This window comes from Wolffia australiana, chromosome 7 (assembly GCF_029677425.1).
Source record: "Wolffia australiana isolate 7733 chromosome 7, ASM2967742v1".
Classification (NCBI taxonomy): domain Eukaryota; kingdom Viridiplantae; phylum Streptophyta; class Magnoliopsida; order Alismatales; family Araceae; genus Wolffia; species Wolffia australiana.
The window spans coordinates 4,523,225-4,538,555 of NC_135841.1; the positions used below are offsets into that span (position 1 = coordinate 4,523,225).

A 15,331-nucleotide genomic window follows, 5' to 3' on the forward strand; every position below is an offset into this window, starting at 1 on the left:
AAGATTTCTAAACCACTTACTAATCTTTTATCGTCTAAGAATAATGAATTTGAGCTAACACTAGAGGCCAAGACTGCATTTTATACTTTGAAAGAAGCATTAGTGAATGCACCTATATTGCAAGGACCTGATTGGACCCTTCCTTTCGAATTAATGTGTGACGCTTTTGACTATGTTGTAGGAGCAGCCTTAGGACAAAGGATAGATAAGAAACCAGTGGTCATTTATTATGCCAGTAGAACATTAGTAGATGCACAATTGAACTACACAACTATAGAAAAAGAACTGCTAGCAATCATATTTGTGCTAGAAAATTTTAGATCTTACCTTCTAGGTAGTAAAATTATTGTTTTTCTGATCATGCAGCAATTAGATATTTATTAGCAAAGAAGGAGGGTAAGCCTAGGTTGATTAGATGGGTTCTCTTACGTACAGAATTTGATTTAAAAATCAAGGACAAGAAAGGATGTGAAAATGTGGTCACTGATCACTTATCCAGAATATACGGCACCCCACCCAAGCTAATAAATGATGAATTTCCTGATGAACATGTTCTAATAGCATAAGGAGCACTGGTTCCTTGGTTCACACATATCGTCAATTTTCTTGTTTCAGGAAAAATAACTACAGGATGGACGTCCAATGAAAGGAAGAAACTTCTGACGGACAACAGATTTTACTTTTGGGAGGACCCAGAATTATTCCACCAAGGGCTGGATCAAATATTGAGGAGGTGTGTACCCGAAGATGAGCAAAAGAGTATATTAGAATTCTGTCACGCAAAACTAGGAGGAGAACACTACTCGACTAAGGTAACAACTCATAAAATAGTAGAATCAGGATTTTCTGTCCTACTTTATTTCAAGATGCACAGAAGTTTTACAATAATTGTTTAGCTTGCCAAGCCTCGATTAATATCAATAAGAAAGATCGCATGCTCTTACAGCCCATCTTAGAAGTAGAAATCTTTGATTTATGGGGAATAGACTTTATGGGACATTTTCCAAACTCTCATGGGTATGGATACATTCTGATGGCAGTCGATTATGTGTCGAAATGGGTAGAAGCCATCCCTACTAAGACCAATGATAGCAAAGTAATGACTAATTTCATAGAAATTTTTTTTTTATCGATATGGATGTCCAATGGCTATAGTTAGTGATGGAGGTTCTCACTTTACTAATTATAATTTTAGAACTCTCCTAAAGAAATTTGGTGTCCATCATCGAGTCACCACCCCTTATCATCCCCAAGCTAATGGTCAAGTCGAATTGTGCAATAGAGAGGTCAAGAAAATCTTAAGGAAAATAGTGCGTCCTGATGGGAAAGATTGGTCTAAGAAACTAGACGAGGCATTATGGGCCTATAGGACAGCCTACAAAACCCCTCTAGGAATGTCCCCATTTTGACTAATTTTTGGGAAAGCCTGCCACCTACACTTAGAATTAGAACACAAGGCTCTATGGGCAGTTAGGAAACTCAAACTGGCTTTAGATCAAGCAGGCAATCAAAGAATCCTTCAATTGCATGAGTTGGAAGAACTCAGGAATGAAGCCTATGAGAATTCAAAAATCTACAAAGCCAAAATGAAAACATTTCATGATAAAAGTCTGAGGAGAAGGATATTTGTAGAAAATCAAAAAATTTGGCTTTACAATTTGAGGTTAAAACTATTTCCTGGCAAGATGAAAACTAGGTGGGATGGTCCCTTCATTGTACAAGAAGTCTTTGAAAATGGATCAGTCATGATTTTAGATCCCCAAACTCAAAAATGCTTCACAGTTAATGGACAAAGACTCAAGGCATATTTACAAGACGAGGATTTGCATGGACCAATTAACATCTCTCTAGAAAAGCCTTCCAATGATAGTAGCATGATCTAAGAATTAAGTTGGTTTCTGTTTTCTTGTTTTCTTTCTCTTGCATTTTTTTTTTGTTTTCTTTGTTAAGTTTTCAGCATCGCCTATCCAAGCCCAAGCCAACCACAATATGGATTAGACACGTCACCAATTGTACTCAACTCTATCATTTCAACGATCTCCACTCCTTGGTTTGCTTTCTCTTACTAGCTTTCTCCACTCATTGTTTAAGTTTTTTACTTACCGGCATTTAGGAACATGCCATCTTTTCAAAGGGGGGGAAGTCTCATGAAAAAGGTTATCGACATCAATGAAAAGTTTTTAATTTTTTGTATCAAACCAAGGATATTTGATGATCTTAGGGGACATTCAAGCAATGATAGATACGGCATTCAAATCCTTTTCAAGGATGAGTGGAGTTGAAAGACTTGCCAGCCAAGGATACCCGAGGTGAATTAAGCCTAGCTAAGTGCACGGATGTTCATATTAGCTTAATTGCACAAGTCTTAGCCTCATACTTCTCTCATCTTGTCACCCACTTCAGGTTGAGTTAACACTTACATGCATGAAACCTTTAGCTTTACTGGAGGGTAGGGCTAGTGTTGGCTCGAAGGCATTATTACTTATTGATGTGAGTGAAGCTCCTTGACACAATAGGGATACAAAACCTTTTTGGGAAATAAGCTGCCGATCTACTAAGGACAGCACATGGGTTGTGGATAAGCGCCACTAAATGCAAAGCAAAGAAGCTGCGTCAAGTACTACAAGCTTAAAGCTTGAATCTTAGAAAGCAAAGGTGATTGTCATCAAATATGACCAACATGCAGCAAATGTGAACTAAAAAAAAATGTGGAAAAGCTGCCTCCCATGTGTTTGAGCCAATTGTATTATAGCCATTAGTACTGAGCCAGCATTAGCACCGCTCTCCATGCCTTGTTCAATAATGCGCTTGGGGTGTTAACTGGACCTTACCTCATATAATATGTACTTATTATATGTACTTAATATGTTTTGGGTTAAGGCTGACCTATATCCTTGGGAATTTCCCTAAGGTGAACATGTTCAATTGATAAAGACATTCCTTGATGAGAAAAATAATCAAAACTATAAAAAACGAGGAGTCAACTAGTGATCATCATTTATTCTTACTCACGTTTCATTACTAAGGGACTAGTAATGATCCAAGTTGGGGGGTATTTGATGACTTTAAGGTAAGGCGTACATGTGTTGAGCTACTAAAGAAGTAATAACACCTAAAGAAGCTAGAGCAAGACCTAATTGAAAATAAAGGGAATTATTGATTGTGTCATAAAGACCTTTATGAACACGTCCTAATCGACCTCCCGGTGGGTTATTATGTCATAAAATATTCAGGGATTTTCCAGTAATCAAAGCATTATTTGCATACATTAATTCCATATTTACCATTATTTGCATCCATCATTTCCATATTTAGCATTATTTGCATGCATCATGTCCGTATTTACTAACCCCACTTGGTTCAGAGAATCAAGTGGATTAGATCTCACCTTTCATCTAAATGAGTACAGATGTGGATAAAATCCAATGAAGAAAGCACCTTATTTGCATGAAGAAGCCCTAAAAAGTCCAAGAAGCCCAAAGAGAGGAACCTATAAACAGTCCTTCAAAGAGTCATTTAGGGCTGTCTAGAATTTCAGTCTAAACAGGTTAGGGCTTGGAGAAGAAGAGTTCTGCAGACCCTCCAAGAGTTGATGAGCATTGGAGTTGGGAGGAGAAGCAAGCTGAGGCATAACCTGAGCAAGATGATCACCACCTCGCCGGAAGGAACGTGACACAAGGTTGGTGTGATTGTTCTGGTTTTAGAGAGTGTGTTCTTTTCCCTCTAGGACAATCTAGGTTGGATTGGAAAGCATCAATCAATGTATTTCCAGCATCTTTCTAGCTGAGATTGTTGTTTGTTCTAGTTAATCTGAATTTTCTTCATCAGTACATTCTTGTGATTCTCCCATTTCCATCCATCTTTCATTTCCATCCATCTTCCATTTCCATCTATCTCCCATTTCCATCCATCTTTCATTTACATCCATCTTCCATTTCCATCTATCTCCCATTTCAATCCATCTTTCATTTCCATCCATCTTCCATTTCCATCCATCTTTCATCCTCTCTGTTCATCAGCTCACTAGAAGGCTTAAGCAGCACCAGCAGCAGCACTACGTGCAGACAAGCTGCATGCAAGCTGCGCACAAGCAAGCCCGCATGCAGCTGAGGCCGCGCACAAGCCCGCGCCGCACGCAGGCTGCACGCAGGCATGCTCGCGCGCAGCTGAGGCCGCGCGAAAGACAGCGCCGCACGCAGGCTGCGCACAGGTGAAGCCGCGGGTAGCTAAGGTTGTGTGCAAGCCAGTGCCGCACGCAGGCCATGCGCAGGCACGCTCGCGCGCAGCTGAGGCCGCGTGCAAGACAGCGCTGCACGCAGGCTGCGCACAAGCAAGCCCGCGCACAACTGAGGCCGCACGCAGACATCGCTGCGCGCAAGCCCGCGTGCAGCCTGCCCTCGCCGCAGATTACAAGCGTAGGCCTGGAAAGGAATAGATACAAGCGGTAGCTTGTAAGTGAACGAGGCCGAAATCCCTTCAGCATTTTCTGAAGATTAGATTTTCTAATCTTATCTTCTACAGAAGGACCTAGAAGAAGTTAGTTAAGATTTCTGTAAAATCAATTTATCTGCTGGAGTTCGTGATAAATTTACTTACTGGAGAATATTTTATGGAGTTTTATTGAAGATCTTTAAATTGATTGTTAGAAAAAATTACAGATATCTGATAACATAAATTAAATTGAAGAGGAATTACTACTACATTAATTGCTACTTGTGGTTCGACACCTTACTCACCCTAATGCGGTGAGGTTGATTTTTATTGTTGATTAGTTCAAATACTCACACGAGTAACTAGTAAAAAACCAGTAAAAAACAGCACAATTTGAGCATATCATCTTCCTCGTGGTACCACAGCCCCCCGTACCCGTACCCGTCCCTCCGTATCTCCTAGATCAACTACCCCCCTCCCCGCTTCATCCCCCCCTCGTACCCTCCCATGTTTCCTCTCGGGTCTCTTCCTCTTGCCAATCACCCCCTCGGTCCAGGCCTCCTCGTAGCATATCCCCTTCCCACCCCTCATCATCTCTTCAGCCCTCATCACCCCCTTCCCACCCCCCATCTTCTCTTCAACCCACCTCATCCCCTTCTTCACCACCTATCATGTCTTTGCCCACCACCCGACCCCCTCCATCTTCTCCATCAGCCCACAGCCTATCGCCCTTCACCCACTCACACCTACCCCCTAATATGCTATCCTCGATGCCCGACCTCCATCCATCACATATACTTTATGAGCTAGTGGAATACTTGACAAACCGTCAAGCTGCTTTCATCAGTTCGGAGGACACAAGTGGAGGTACTAGTGGTCGGGCTTCCATAGGAGAGGATGACGATGATGTCTCTCTCTCAGAGGATTATGACATGGATACCTCTCCCTATTTGAGGCACCATTCTAATGCCTCGCCCTCACGTTGCATACACAACACCCAATCTCGAGTGCGTCACGCGAGCCGATAAATTTATGATTCCAAGTCTTATTTGGAATTGTAGAGGGGTTGGAAACCCTCTAACCCAGACACATCTCCTTTTCCTTTTTAATAAACATAACTTAGGGATAGTTGGGCTAATCGAACCGATGACTACATCGGATCATTCCTACTCCATTGCGAGGAAACTCGGAATGGATCATGTTTATTGCCGTTCGTCGAATAATCTGTGGTTTTATTGGAAGCGAGATTATTCAGGCGTACTGCTGGGTGAAGGGACACAGTGTGTCACCTTTGACGTACTGTACTCCCCAAAGCCCTACTTAGTTTCTGTCGTTTACTCCACGCATGGACACCTAGAGCGGGAGGCCCTCTGGGAAGAACTCGCCCAACATAATCACTCCCACTCACGGCTAGTTGATATTCCTCAGCTTATAGCTAGGGATTTCAACTGCATACGGGATGTCAGGGAGCGCCAAGGGGGCCACCCGCCTCGGACACGCTCTATGCAAGCATTTAATGACTTTATCCACGAGGCATCACTAATGGAGCCACCTACCATAGGGGAGAAGTGGACACGGTATAATGAACGTCAAGCAGATGCGCGTATGTACGAACGACTTGATCGCTGTTTTACCAGTAGTACCGCATTGATGCATTGCACGATCACGATTGAGATCCTACTGAAACAGTACTCGAACCATACGCTGATCCTCCTCCTCCCAGACTCGAGTCATCGAGTCTGCTGCCCCTGATGTAATACGTTGATCATGCCGGGATCGCACGCCTCGTATTACGTCACAAGAGAAAAGATGAGTGAATTCGTAGTTAATTATATGCAATGAATATCGTTTAGAAACCCTTGGTGAGCAATAGGAGACGACTACGAATGAGGAGGGAAGATCAATGGTGTCCACTAAAAAGTTATTGATCTGATTAAACTCCTAATAACCCCTTGAGACCAACTACGACGTGTATGAGTATGGGGCATTTGACAGCCAAGAGGTGTCCCACGCCTAAGCTGACGATTAAGCCTTTACCGCAAAAAATCCTATCACTAGACAAGTAGCTATCCTATAGCAATTTCAGGGTATTCTAGGCAGAGGAATCGATAGGGGATGACGGCACTACAACACGTAATAATACTGTGAAATAATGGAGGGGAGACGAGTAGGTACCTGGTTGACAATAGTCCACGGCGCGGTAAGTTGTTTAGAATGCCGGGTTATGAAGGCAGATCGACGAAGCAGGACGCGCGAGCCAGGTGCCTACACACGGCGGCGGGCAGGACGGGTGGTGGCGGAGTCAGACGCATAGGCTGTGGCCTGCATGCAGGAGCAGATTTGGGTGCGCAGGCGGAATGCCTGTGCGCAGCCATAGTAGGGCGAATGGCGGTGGAGCTGGGTGTGTGGGCGTGGCGCCTGCGCTCAATGGCAGAGTTGGGCGCGGGCAGGATGCCTGCGCGCAGCGGAATCGGAAACACAAGCAGGGCGCCTGCGCGCGCGGCAGAGTTGGGCGCGCGGGCGAGATGCATGCGTGCAACTGTGGTCAGGAGGGGCAGAGGCGGAGCCGCGGGCGCGGGCAGGGTGACGGCGCACGGCGATGGGGCAGGGCGCGCTGGTAGAGACCTGCACACCGTGGCAGACGGATGGTGGTGGCGGAAGGTGGAGCAACCTCCAAGAAAGGGAATTTCTTGAAGGGTAACCACCCCAAGAACCCCAAGGTAATGGCGGTTTCTTAATCTGAGGGCGGGTTCTTGCTGGCAAGAGGGTAAGATCTTGGGGGAAGGCGTCAAGGGCACATACCCAGAGTAGTCTCGACGAGGAACTGCTGGTGTCGACACCCTCAACGTTGGCACTTCTTAAATCTTCAAGATAACCTCGGAGTAGTCTCGACAAGGAAGCCTCAAGGTTCTAAGAGAGAATGAGTCTTCAATCTTTGATCTCGGCCTCGGAGTAGTCTCGACAAGGACGATTGAGCACAAATTCACGGAGTAGTCTCAACGTGAGAACGTGGGCTCTAATCCACGGAGTAGTCTCGACGTGGTGCGGGAATAGCCACTTCTCTCTACACTCTAATTCCTATCTAACTCTACCTCTCTAACACTAAGATAGAACGAAAAAGACAACTTTCAATTTTAATAATGCCTTCTTCCACCTGGGCATGATATCCCCATATATAGTGAGGATAGGTGCCAAGTGATGTCGGTTAGAGGATGAACCATCACCTGACGTGGTTCGACCTCTATTCTGAGGTTACAAAAGAAAAGGAAAACACATGGACGTAAGATGCATGAACAAAAATTACAAACACACGAGACAAAATAAAATGTGAAAATGGGACGATACTTATGCGGAGTACTAAAACCCCGGATGGTGAGCGTCCACGCTAGCAGCCCGGTGTGGTTGGACTCGTCCCGTCCCGGCATCAACTGGATGTTCCCCCATCAGCCCCCCATTTTGATTCCAAACCATGTGGCTTGAGCATGACGATTTCCATCATTTTGTGCACAGCCACTAGCATGGAACGATCTCGACATCACCTATGGAGAACTTCAGCTACTGATTGAGGAATCTCAAATTCCATCTGAAGTGGTGGAACCGACATGTTTTGGGAGACGTCCACGCACCAGTCAAAGGACTTAAGAAGGAACTAGTTGATCTAGAGCCACACCTGCAGGAGGGTTGGATGGACGATAGGGGAGAGCGTCAGCTTCCCCTTAGAGAGCACCTTGAGGATACTATGTGGTGTTAGGAGATCTTTTACCTCCATAAATTGCATGTCCCATGACTACAAGAGGGTGATGGAAACACACGTTTCTTTCGCGCTTCGATCCTTCACAAAGCGCGTCCTAATTGCATGACCTTATTAGAGACGTATAATGAGGACCCCTCCCAGCTAGCCGCTGTAGGAGTGCAGTATTATCACTCGCTCCTTGATAACTTGTAAATTAACATGATTAATTAATGAGTTTTACATTATATTTATGTATTTTAATGATTATATTTGCATGTTATCATATTAAAATAAAGATAAATCAGTTGCACTTTCATTTTACTATTTTTTCTAACTTTTTATCATTTATCACATGGAATTGAACCTCACTTTAGTAAAGAAATATTTATTTCAGGGTTTTAACTACTTGGCTTAAGATTGATAAGTGTTTTCATGATTTTTCTGGAATTTTTTCATATTTTTATATAATGTTTTGACCATTATATAGCAAGAAACGATTTTTATATATTTAAATAATACATAATTAATTTATTTGGAATTTTATAATATATTTTTTATATATTAAAGGGCATCCACATCATTCGCCCAAAATTCAGACGAATCAGTGGATAATTATTACTAATAATAAGAGAGATAGAGATTTTTATTTATATATATATGCCCATCGACATGCAAGTGCGCAACGTGCATGCGGCGACATACATTTTTGAAAATGAATGCCTTACGACATCGATTTCCCGCGTACACGCGGAAATCAACGCCGAAAACAATAAAAAAATGAAAACAGTATGTTCGCCGCTTTTTTTTATTATAGGACTAGTCAAAAACTGCGGCCACCGACACACATGAAAAAAAAAGAAGAAATAAAGAGAGAGAAGAATAGTCAAACATTGCGGCTACGGCACACGTGCGTAGAAAATTGCGCTGGCCTTGTTTGTTTTTTATTTTTTATATATATATACAGGGTGACGTGGCTTCTCTATAGCCATTGAAAAAGGCTAATCAATCTCCAATCATTACGGGCGGCCGACGTGGACAACGAAGCCTCAGAATGCGATCCGAGGAAGCGGAAAACGAGAAAGAATATGGCAACCAATGAGAAAATGCCATTTCCAAGCTTCTTGGAGGAGTATCCAACGGCCTAGATTTATCATCACAAAGACCTTGATATCTTGAGATCTAAACGTCGGATTGGGCTGAAATTTGGAGGGTAGGTTTGTCTTTTATCCCTCTACAATCCAGTTGGTTGGATCTTTAAATGGAGGTCTGCAAAAGGGCGAAATATACTTTTGGAGGCTCTCCCCAAGCAATTGGCCAGGAAGGACACAAGAGGGATTCTTGAAGTCGACAGATCTTGCTTCTGAACTCAAATTTGTAAGTCTCTGATTTGTATTTCAATCATCTTCTGGAACGATTCTAAAATGCCAAGGCATGGGCGAAATGTACATGCCCTCGAAGTTTGCATTGAATGAAATTAACACTTCATTTTGATTCTGATTCAAGATCTGATTTTTGATACTTAATTTTAAAACAATTTAAAACATTTCTGCTTCATTAGCTTTTTTATTTAGGTTGGGATTTCATCTTTTCCCCAATTTCTTCACTTTCTCTCTCTAGGTTAATTTGTTTAGTTTCTCTCTCTAGATTTCCATTTTTATCGTCTAGGAATTTAATTCAATATATAACAAACCTTAAAACAAAATTTGAATCGAAAATTCATCTATCTTGAAGTCCAATTTAAAATTCCCTTTCTTGATTATTTAATTACCAATTTTAATTCATAAAATTATTTAAAATTTTATAATAATTGGGAAATTAATAATCTGAGCTTAAAGTTAAAATATTCCTATCTTGAATTTTCTGACCGAAATATTAAAAACCAAAATTAATTTTTTACTTAATTTTGATTAATTAAAGAATATTATTAAGGATAAGTAAGATTTATTAATTGCAAAATTAATTCATTTTTTAATTAATTAATTAAAATTGGATTAAAATTCTCATTTTTTGCCTCCCTGTGGTTTGACCCCTTACTTGCTCTATATTCGTATTTAGTGATTAAGGGAAATTATAAATTTTATTGTATCTCTATTACTATAAAAGGAAAACGTGTACCCTTGTGGCCTCTAATTGGCCAGGAAGGGTTGGAGAGAGAAGAGTGATGACTCTAAAATATTTCATCAAATAATCAAGTTCTTAAGTTTAAATTCATTACAATTATCTTGTGAATTCATGCTAAGTTCATGCATATGTATTGTTTTATGAAATCACTAACCCCACTTGATTCTTTGAATCAAGTGGAATATATTTAACATTTTATGGCTAGTGAACATTCAGAAACAGGTTAAGAAGATCAAGGAAGAGAGGAGGATCAAGAGAAGTGGGCAAAAATTTGAAGTGGCAAAAATTACGAAAATGCCCCTGGGCATGACTTAAGAGAAAACCTATAAATACTCTCTTGAGAGAGGAGTTTAGGTTGTTCAGAATTTTCTCTAAGGAAACTAGGACTTGGAGAAGAGGATTTCTGCACCCTCCAGGAGCTGATGAGCTTGTGGAGCTGGGAGGAGAAGCAGGCTGAAGGATACCCGCTCAAGAAGATCGCCAACTCGCCGACGGGACGTGACACGAAGTTGGAGTGATTGAGCTGGTTCAGATCTGTTCTCTTCTCCCCCTTTCACAATTTCAGTTGGTTGAAGTAACCTTCAGGTTCTTCAGCAGCTCAACCAGAGATTGTTTGATGCTACTTTGATTTGCAGTTCATAGTTATTTTGATTTCGCTTAACGTTTCACCCCTCACCTCACCGTTCATCAATTTGTCATCGAGCGACACCCAACCAACCTGCATTTCCAGTTTCATCCAGCAGAGGGTGCGCAAGCAGCGAGCTGCAAGGCAGAACCACGCTCAGGGGAGCATCCCTGCACGTAGCACCCGCCACGCACAGGGATCCCCCGCGCGCGGCAGCAGCCTTGCGCGCGCACGCGTCCGCGCGGAGGAGCCAACGCGCACGGCATTCGTGCGCAGAGACCTCCTGCGCGGGACGCATAGGAAGGGCTGGGCACACACCGCTGCGCTAGCCGCTGCGAGCAAGCCGTCCCGCGCGCGGAAGCGCAGTAGGCCGCTTGCTCGCGTGCAGCCAAGCGCGTAGCGGCGCTTGCCTACGCAGTGCGTGGCCTAAGAGCCACGCACAACTGAGCACCCTGCGCGCAGGTAATTCTGCACGCAAGGTGCTCGATCTTTTGCCCCAAAGGCAAAAGATCAGTCAACAGAGAAAAGTCTCTGTTGACAGAACAGATTAGGAAATCTTGACTAAAAAATATATACATATCCTCAATCGAATATCTTTTACGGAGACCCCTTTAAGAAACCAACTGAGAACAGATTAACTAGGTAAAAGGACTGAACTAATTAATTGAATTGTGATTTGAATCAAAACACAGAAAGATAAAAAATCATCCTGCTGTTTTCTGCTGCTCCCTATGGATCGACCCTCACTCGCCCTACGCCGTGAGGTTTATAAATTTGTTGCATAAGCTCTGAACCTCACACGTCTGAACTGCTAAATAACCAGTAAAAAACACATAAAGTCCGAGCTTATCAAAGAGAGATAGAGAGACTGAGAGAGAGGAGAGAGACTAGACTGCCCTAAGACTTCGACCCCTTCTCCAGCTCGATTTCTCCACTTCGATTTCGTCACCTCCCAGCCGCGTTTCCTCCAACTCCCAGCACCGTTCTCCAGCTCCCAGCCCCGTTCTCCAGCTCTCAGACCCCTTCTCCAGCTCCCAACCGCGCTCTCAGCCCCGTTTTCTAGCTCCCAGCCGCTCTCTCAGCCCCGTTTTCCAGCTCCCAGCCCCGTTCTCCACCTCTCAGACCCCTTCTCCAGCTCCCAGCCGCGCTCTCAGCCCCGTTTTCTAGCTCCCAGGCGCGTTCCTAAAACGTGAAAGGTAGTTTATGAATTTTGGTTATGAGGAGAAGCTTGATCCGAGTAAAAGAGGCTGGGAGCGGGAGAAGAGGAGATTTGGAGATTTGGGGAGGGGGAGAAGCGAATGGAAAACCCAAAGCGAATTGCTGTTTTCTCTCTCTTCTCTCTCCCTCTCTTTCTCTCTTCTCTCATTGTCTGAAATTATTTTCCATACCAATAATTTCAGACAATGATCTGTAATTTTGGGGAATTCTGAAGAACAAATCCATCTGGACATCCACGGTTCCAATCTCTGATTGGATCAACGTGTGAGTTTTGTTCATTCTCATACCAATAATTTCAAACAACTCATTCAAAAAATGAGACTAATTTCAGGCGACGATCGGAAATTTTTGGGGTTTGGAAGAACATTTTCATCTAGACCACCCATGTTTCTAGTTTTCTTATTGGATCAAAGTGTGCTGTTTTTTCGACAAATCATGGTTCCAAATTTAAATCAAATTATTTTCCAATGATGATCGGTAATTTTGGGGAATTCTGAAGAACAGTTCCATCTGGAACATCCACGGTTGAATTTTTTTTATTAAACCATATTATCTTCCATCTGATATACTTAATAAACCAAATTATTTTCTGATTTTTTATCAGATCAAAGTGTGCGGTTATTTCCGAATGTATTCATGATTTCATGGGTTTATCAAATCTCTCTCTTTCTCTATTTGTTTATCTATATCTTTATTTATTTAAATTTTGTCCCGATCTCTTTGAACAGGAAGTGTCGACAAATATTGCTCGAAGTTCTCTTGATGAACTCCCGATTATACCTTAAAAATATAAAGTTTGGATCGAAAATGTAATTTATAAAATAATTTTCCTCCCCAATAGGCCGAAATATTTTATTAGATGGACGCGGCGGGGTTAACTTAAGAATCATTCCTTCCACCATAAACTTTTGATGGAACTGTATTTCGCTTCGCAGGTTAACCAGATACGCTGCCTCATCGCGGTACCATTTTTGCGATTCTTTCGATTCTTACGTTCTTTCGATTCTTAAAATCCTTACGTTCTTTTGAATATTTAGAACGTGAATTCTCCAGCTCTCAGCCCCGTTCTCCAGCTCCCACCAGCTCTCTCAGCCCCTTTCTCCAGCACCCAGCCGCGTTCCTAAAATGTGAAAGGTATTTTATATCTTGGATATTGTTTGCCTTACTGTCTTATTTGCCTTATCACCTTATATATCTTGGATATTGTTTCCCTTACTGCCTTATTTGCCTTATCACCTTATTTGCCTTATTGCCTTATTATTGCCTTATTTGCCTTATTGCCTTATCGCCTTATTTCGATCTTTCGCTCTCCGTCATTCCTTCCGCCATAACTTTTTGGTGGAAATGTATTTCTCTTCGCCGATTAAGCAGCTTCGCCGATTAAATTTTTGGTGAATTTTTATAACGCGAATTGTTTTTTGGAACGCGAGTTTTTCATATCTTTCGATTTTCCCGCACGCCAGATTTCCGCAACGTTCGATCCTCGCTAGCGCAAGGTTTCTTATGTTTTGCGATTCACCCGGAGTGTCTCTTTCTTTCTATGCGATTCTTATGTTTTCGCGACTCTTATTTCTCTTTCTTTTTCTCCCTCTTATTCATGATGTTTTTAGAACGCGGGGCAAATTTTACAATGCGGGTATCAACATCACCACCAGGTAATCCGCCAGCGGCGAAGGTTCGATCGCCTTCTTCCGAACTCTTTTAATCCAAATTACTATTTTCCACAACTGTGATTAGAAATCACTCATTTGCAGGGACGAACACCTGGGATTAGTTCGACCTCCAGGTTCATACGCGCGTGATTGATCTGGATAGCTCGCCGGAGATTCTCAAACCGATAACGTTGATCGCGATCGAGCTCGACGTGGAAGTCGAGGTGACCATCGCTGAAAACTTCCCTTCCATTATCTGCTCATTAATCGAGAATCGCTATAGTTATTCTTTCGTTATTAGAGTTGTATTTCGAAGAAGAAGATCGATTGTAGGTGAAGATTACGTCGATCGAAGCTCGCCGCGGTTTGGGAACAGCCGGAGATCTGACCAGAGAGGAATGTTCTACGTAGATTAAAACAGATGGTCGGCGGGAATATTGGTAGCCTAGGCGCGTGTAGACCATGGGCCAGCTGCCAACGACTCACGACGTTGGGTTTTTCTCCGAGGAGAACAAACGATCAATTTATCTTTCCTTCATAGTAATAGAGATAGATATATTGATCCACTATTGAATAGATGTATGGATAATTGAATGGACAGAGAGATAGCGAGATAGACTGATCGAAGCTCGATGCGGTTTGCGCATGGCCGGAGATCTGACAAGAGAGGAATTGTCTACATAGACTGGAAACGACGGTGGCCGGGAATAGAGGTAGACTTGGCACGTGGAGACCACGGGCGACCTGGCAACGAGTGACGGCGTTCACTTCATTTGAAATGAAGTCACACTTCGTACGGATAAATAAATGGACGGAGGGACTGACCGCGTTGGATTCTTCTCCGAGGAGAACAATCGATCAACTTATCTTTCTTTTATAGAGAGGTAGAACACGTGTACGTTGTACACTGGATTACTGTCCTAACCAATTACAGTGTTCGACACCCGGAAAATTCGGTGACATTATTCGGCGATATTATTCGGAGAAGAACCCACCAATTCTTCAATAAACCAATATACACATGTACGTTGTATACTGGACTATTGACTCACAATCAGGGCCGGTAGCACGTTACCTTTCTCAGTGAGCCACCGATCATAAAGACTTCAGTTTAATTTTCGGTTATTGGAGAAATAAGTTTCTCTTTGACTTAACTCCCTCACAAACCAAACTAATTCCACCTTGCCGTCTAACAATTTCTCCTCCTCTTTTGGTGGACGTAGCAGTGTAACTAAGTACCACTCTTCGTGTCGTCCATACAACTTTCTTTACACTGATCATGTTTTATTCACATAGATCCTTTTTAGAAGACACTTACTTTTTGATCTTCAAAACTATTAATAGGTACCTCATTGAAAAATCTTCCAATAATCAGCAATTCCATTCAGTACTCTATCCTCCGTTCTGATCTTCAATGCTATTAGTAGGTTCTCCTTCCGAAGACAATAATATGAACACCCCCGTTATGAGGAGCAACCGTCGGGCTGAAAGACTTGCATATCGTTGATCCACGGGATCGACAACTGTGCCCACACTCCTCTCAGCTACGCG

The 15,331-nt window shown here is 42.7% G+C and overlaps 1 long non-coding RNA gene across 1 annotated transcript; it reads left to right on the forward strand.

Annotated features, from left to right (window-relative positions):
* The first annotated feature begins 11,778 nt into the window (after nucleotides 1-11,778).
* LOC144705957 (uncharacterized) lies at nucleotides 11,779-13,967 on the forward strand. The gene is made up of 4 exons (XR_013582155.1): nucleotides 11,779-12,106; nucleotides 13,166-13,262; nucleotides 13,739-13,803; nucleotides 13,883-13,967. It is a non-coding gene; the product is annotated as an uncharacterized LOC144705957 (long non-coding RNA).
* The last annotated feature ends 1,364 nt before the right edge of the window (nucleotides 13,968-15,331 follow it).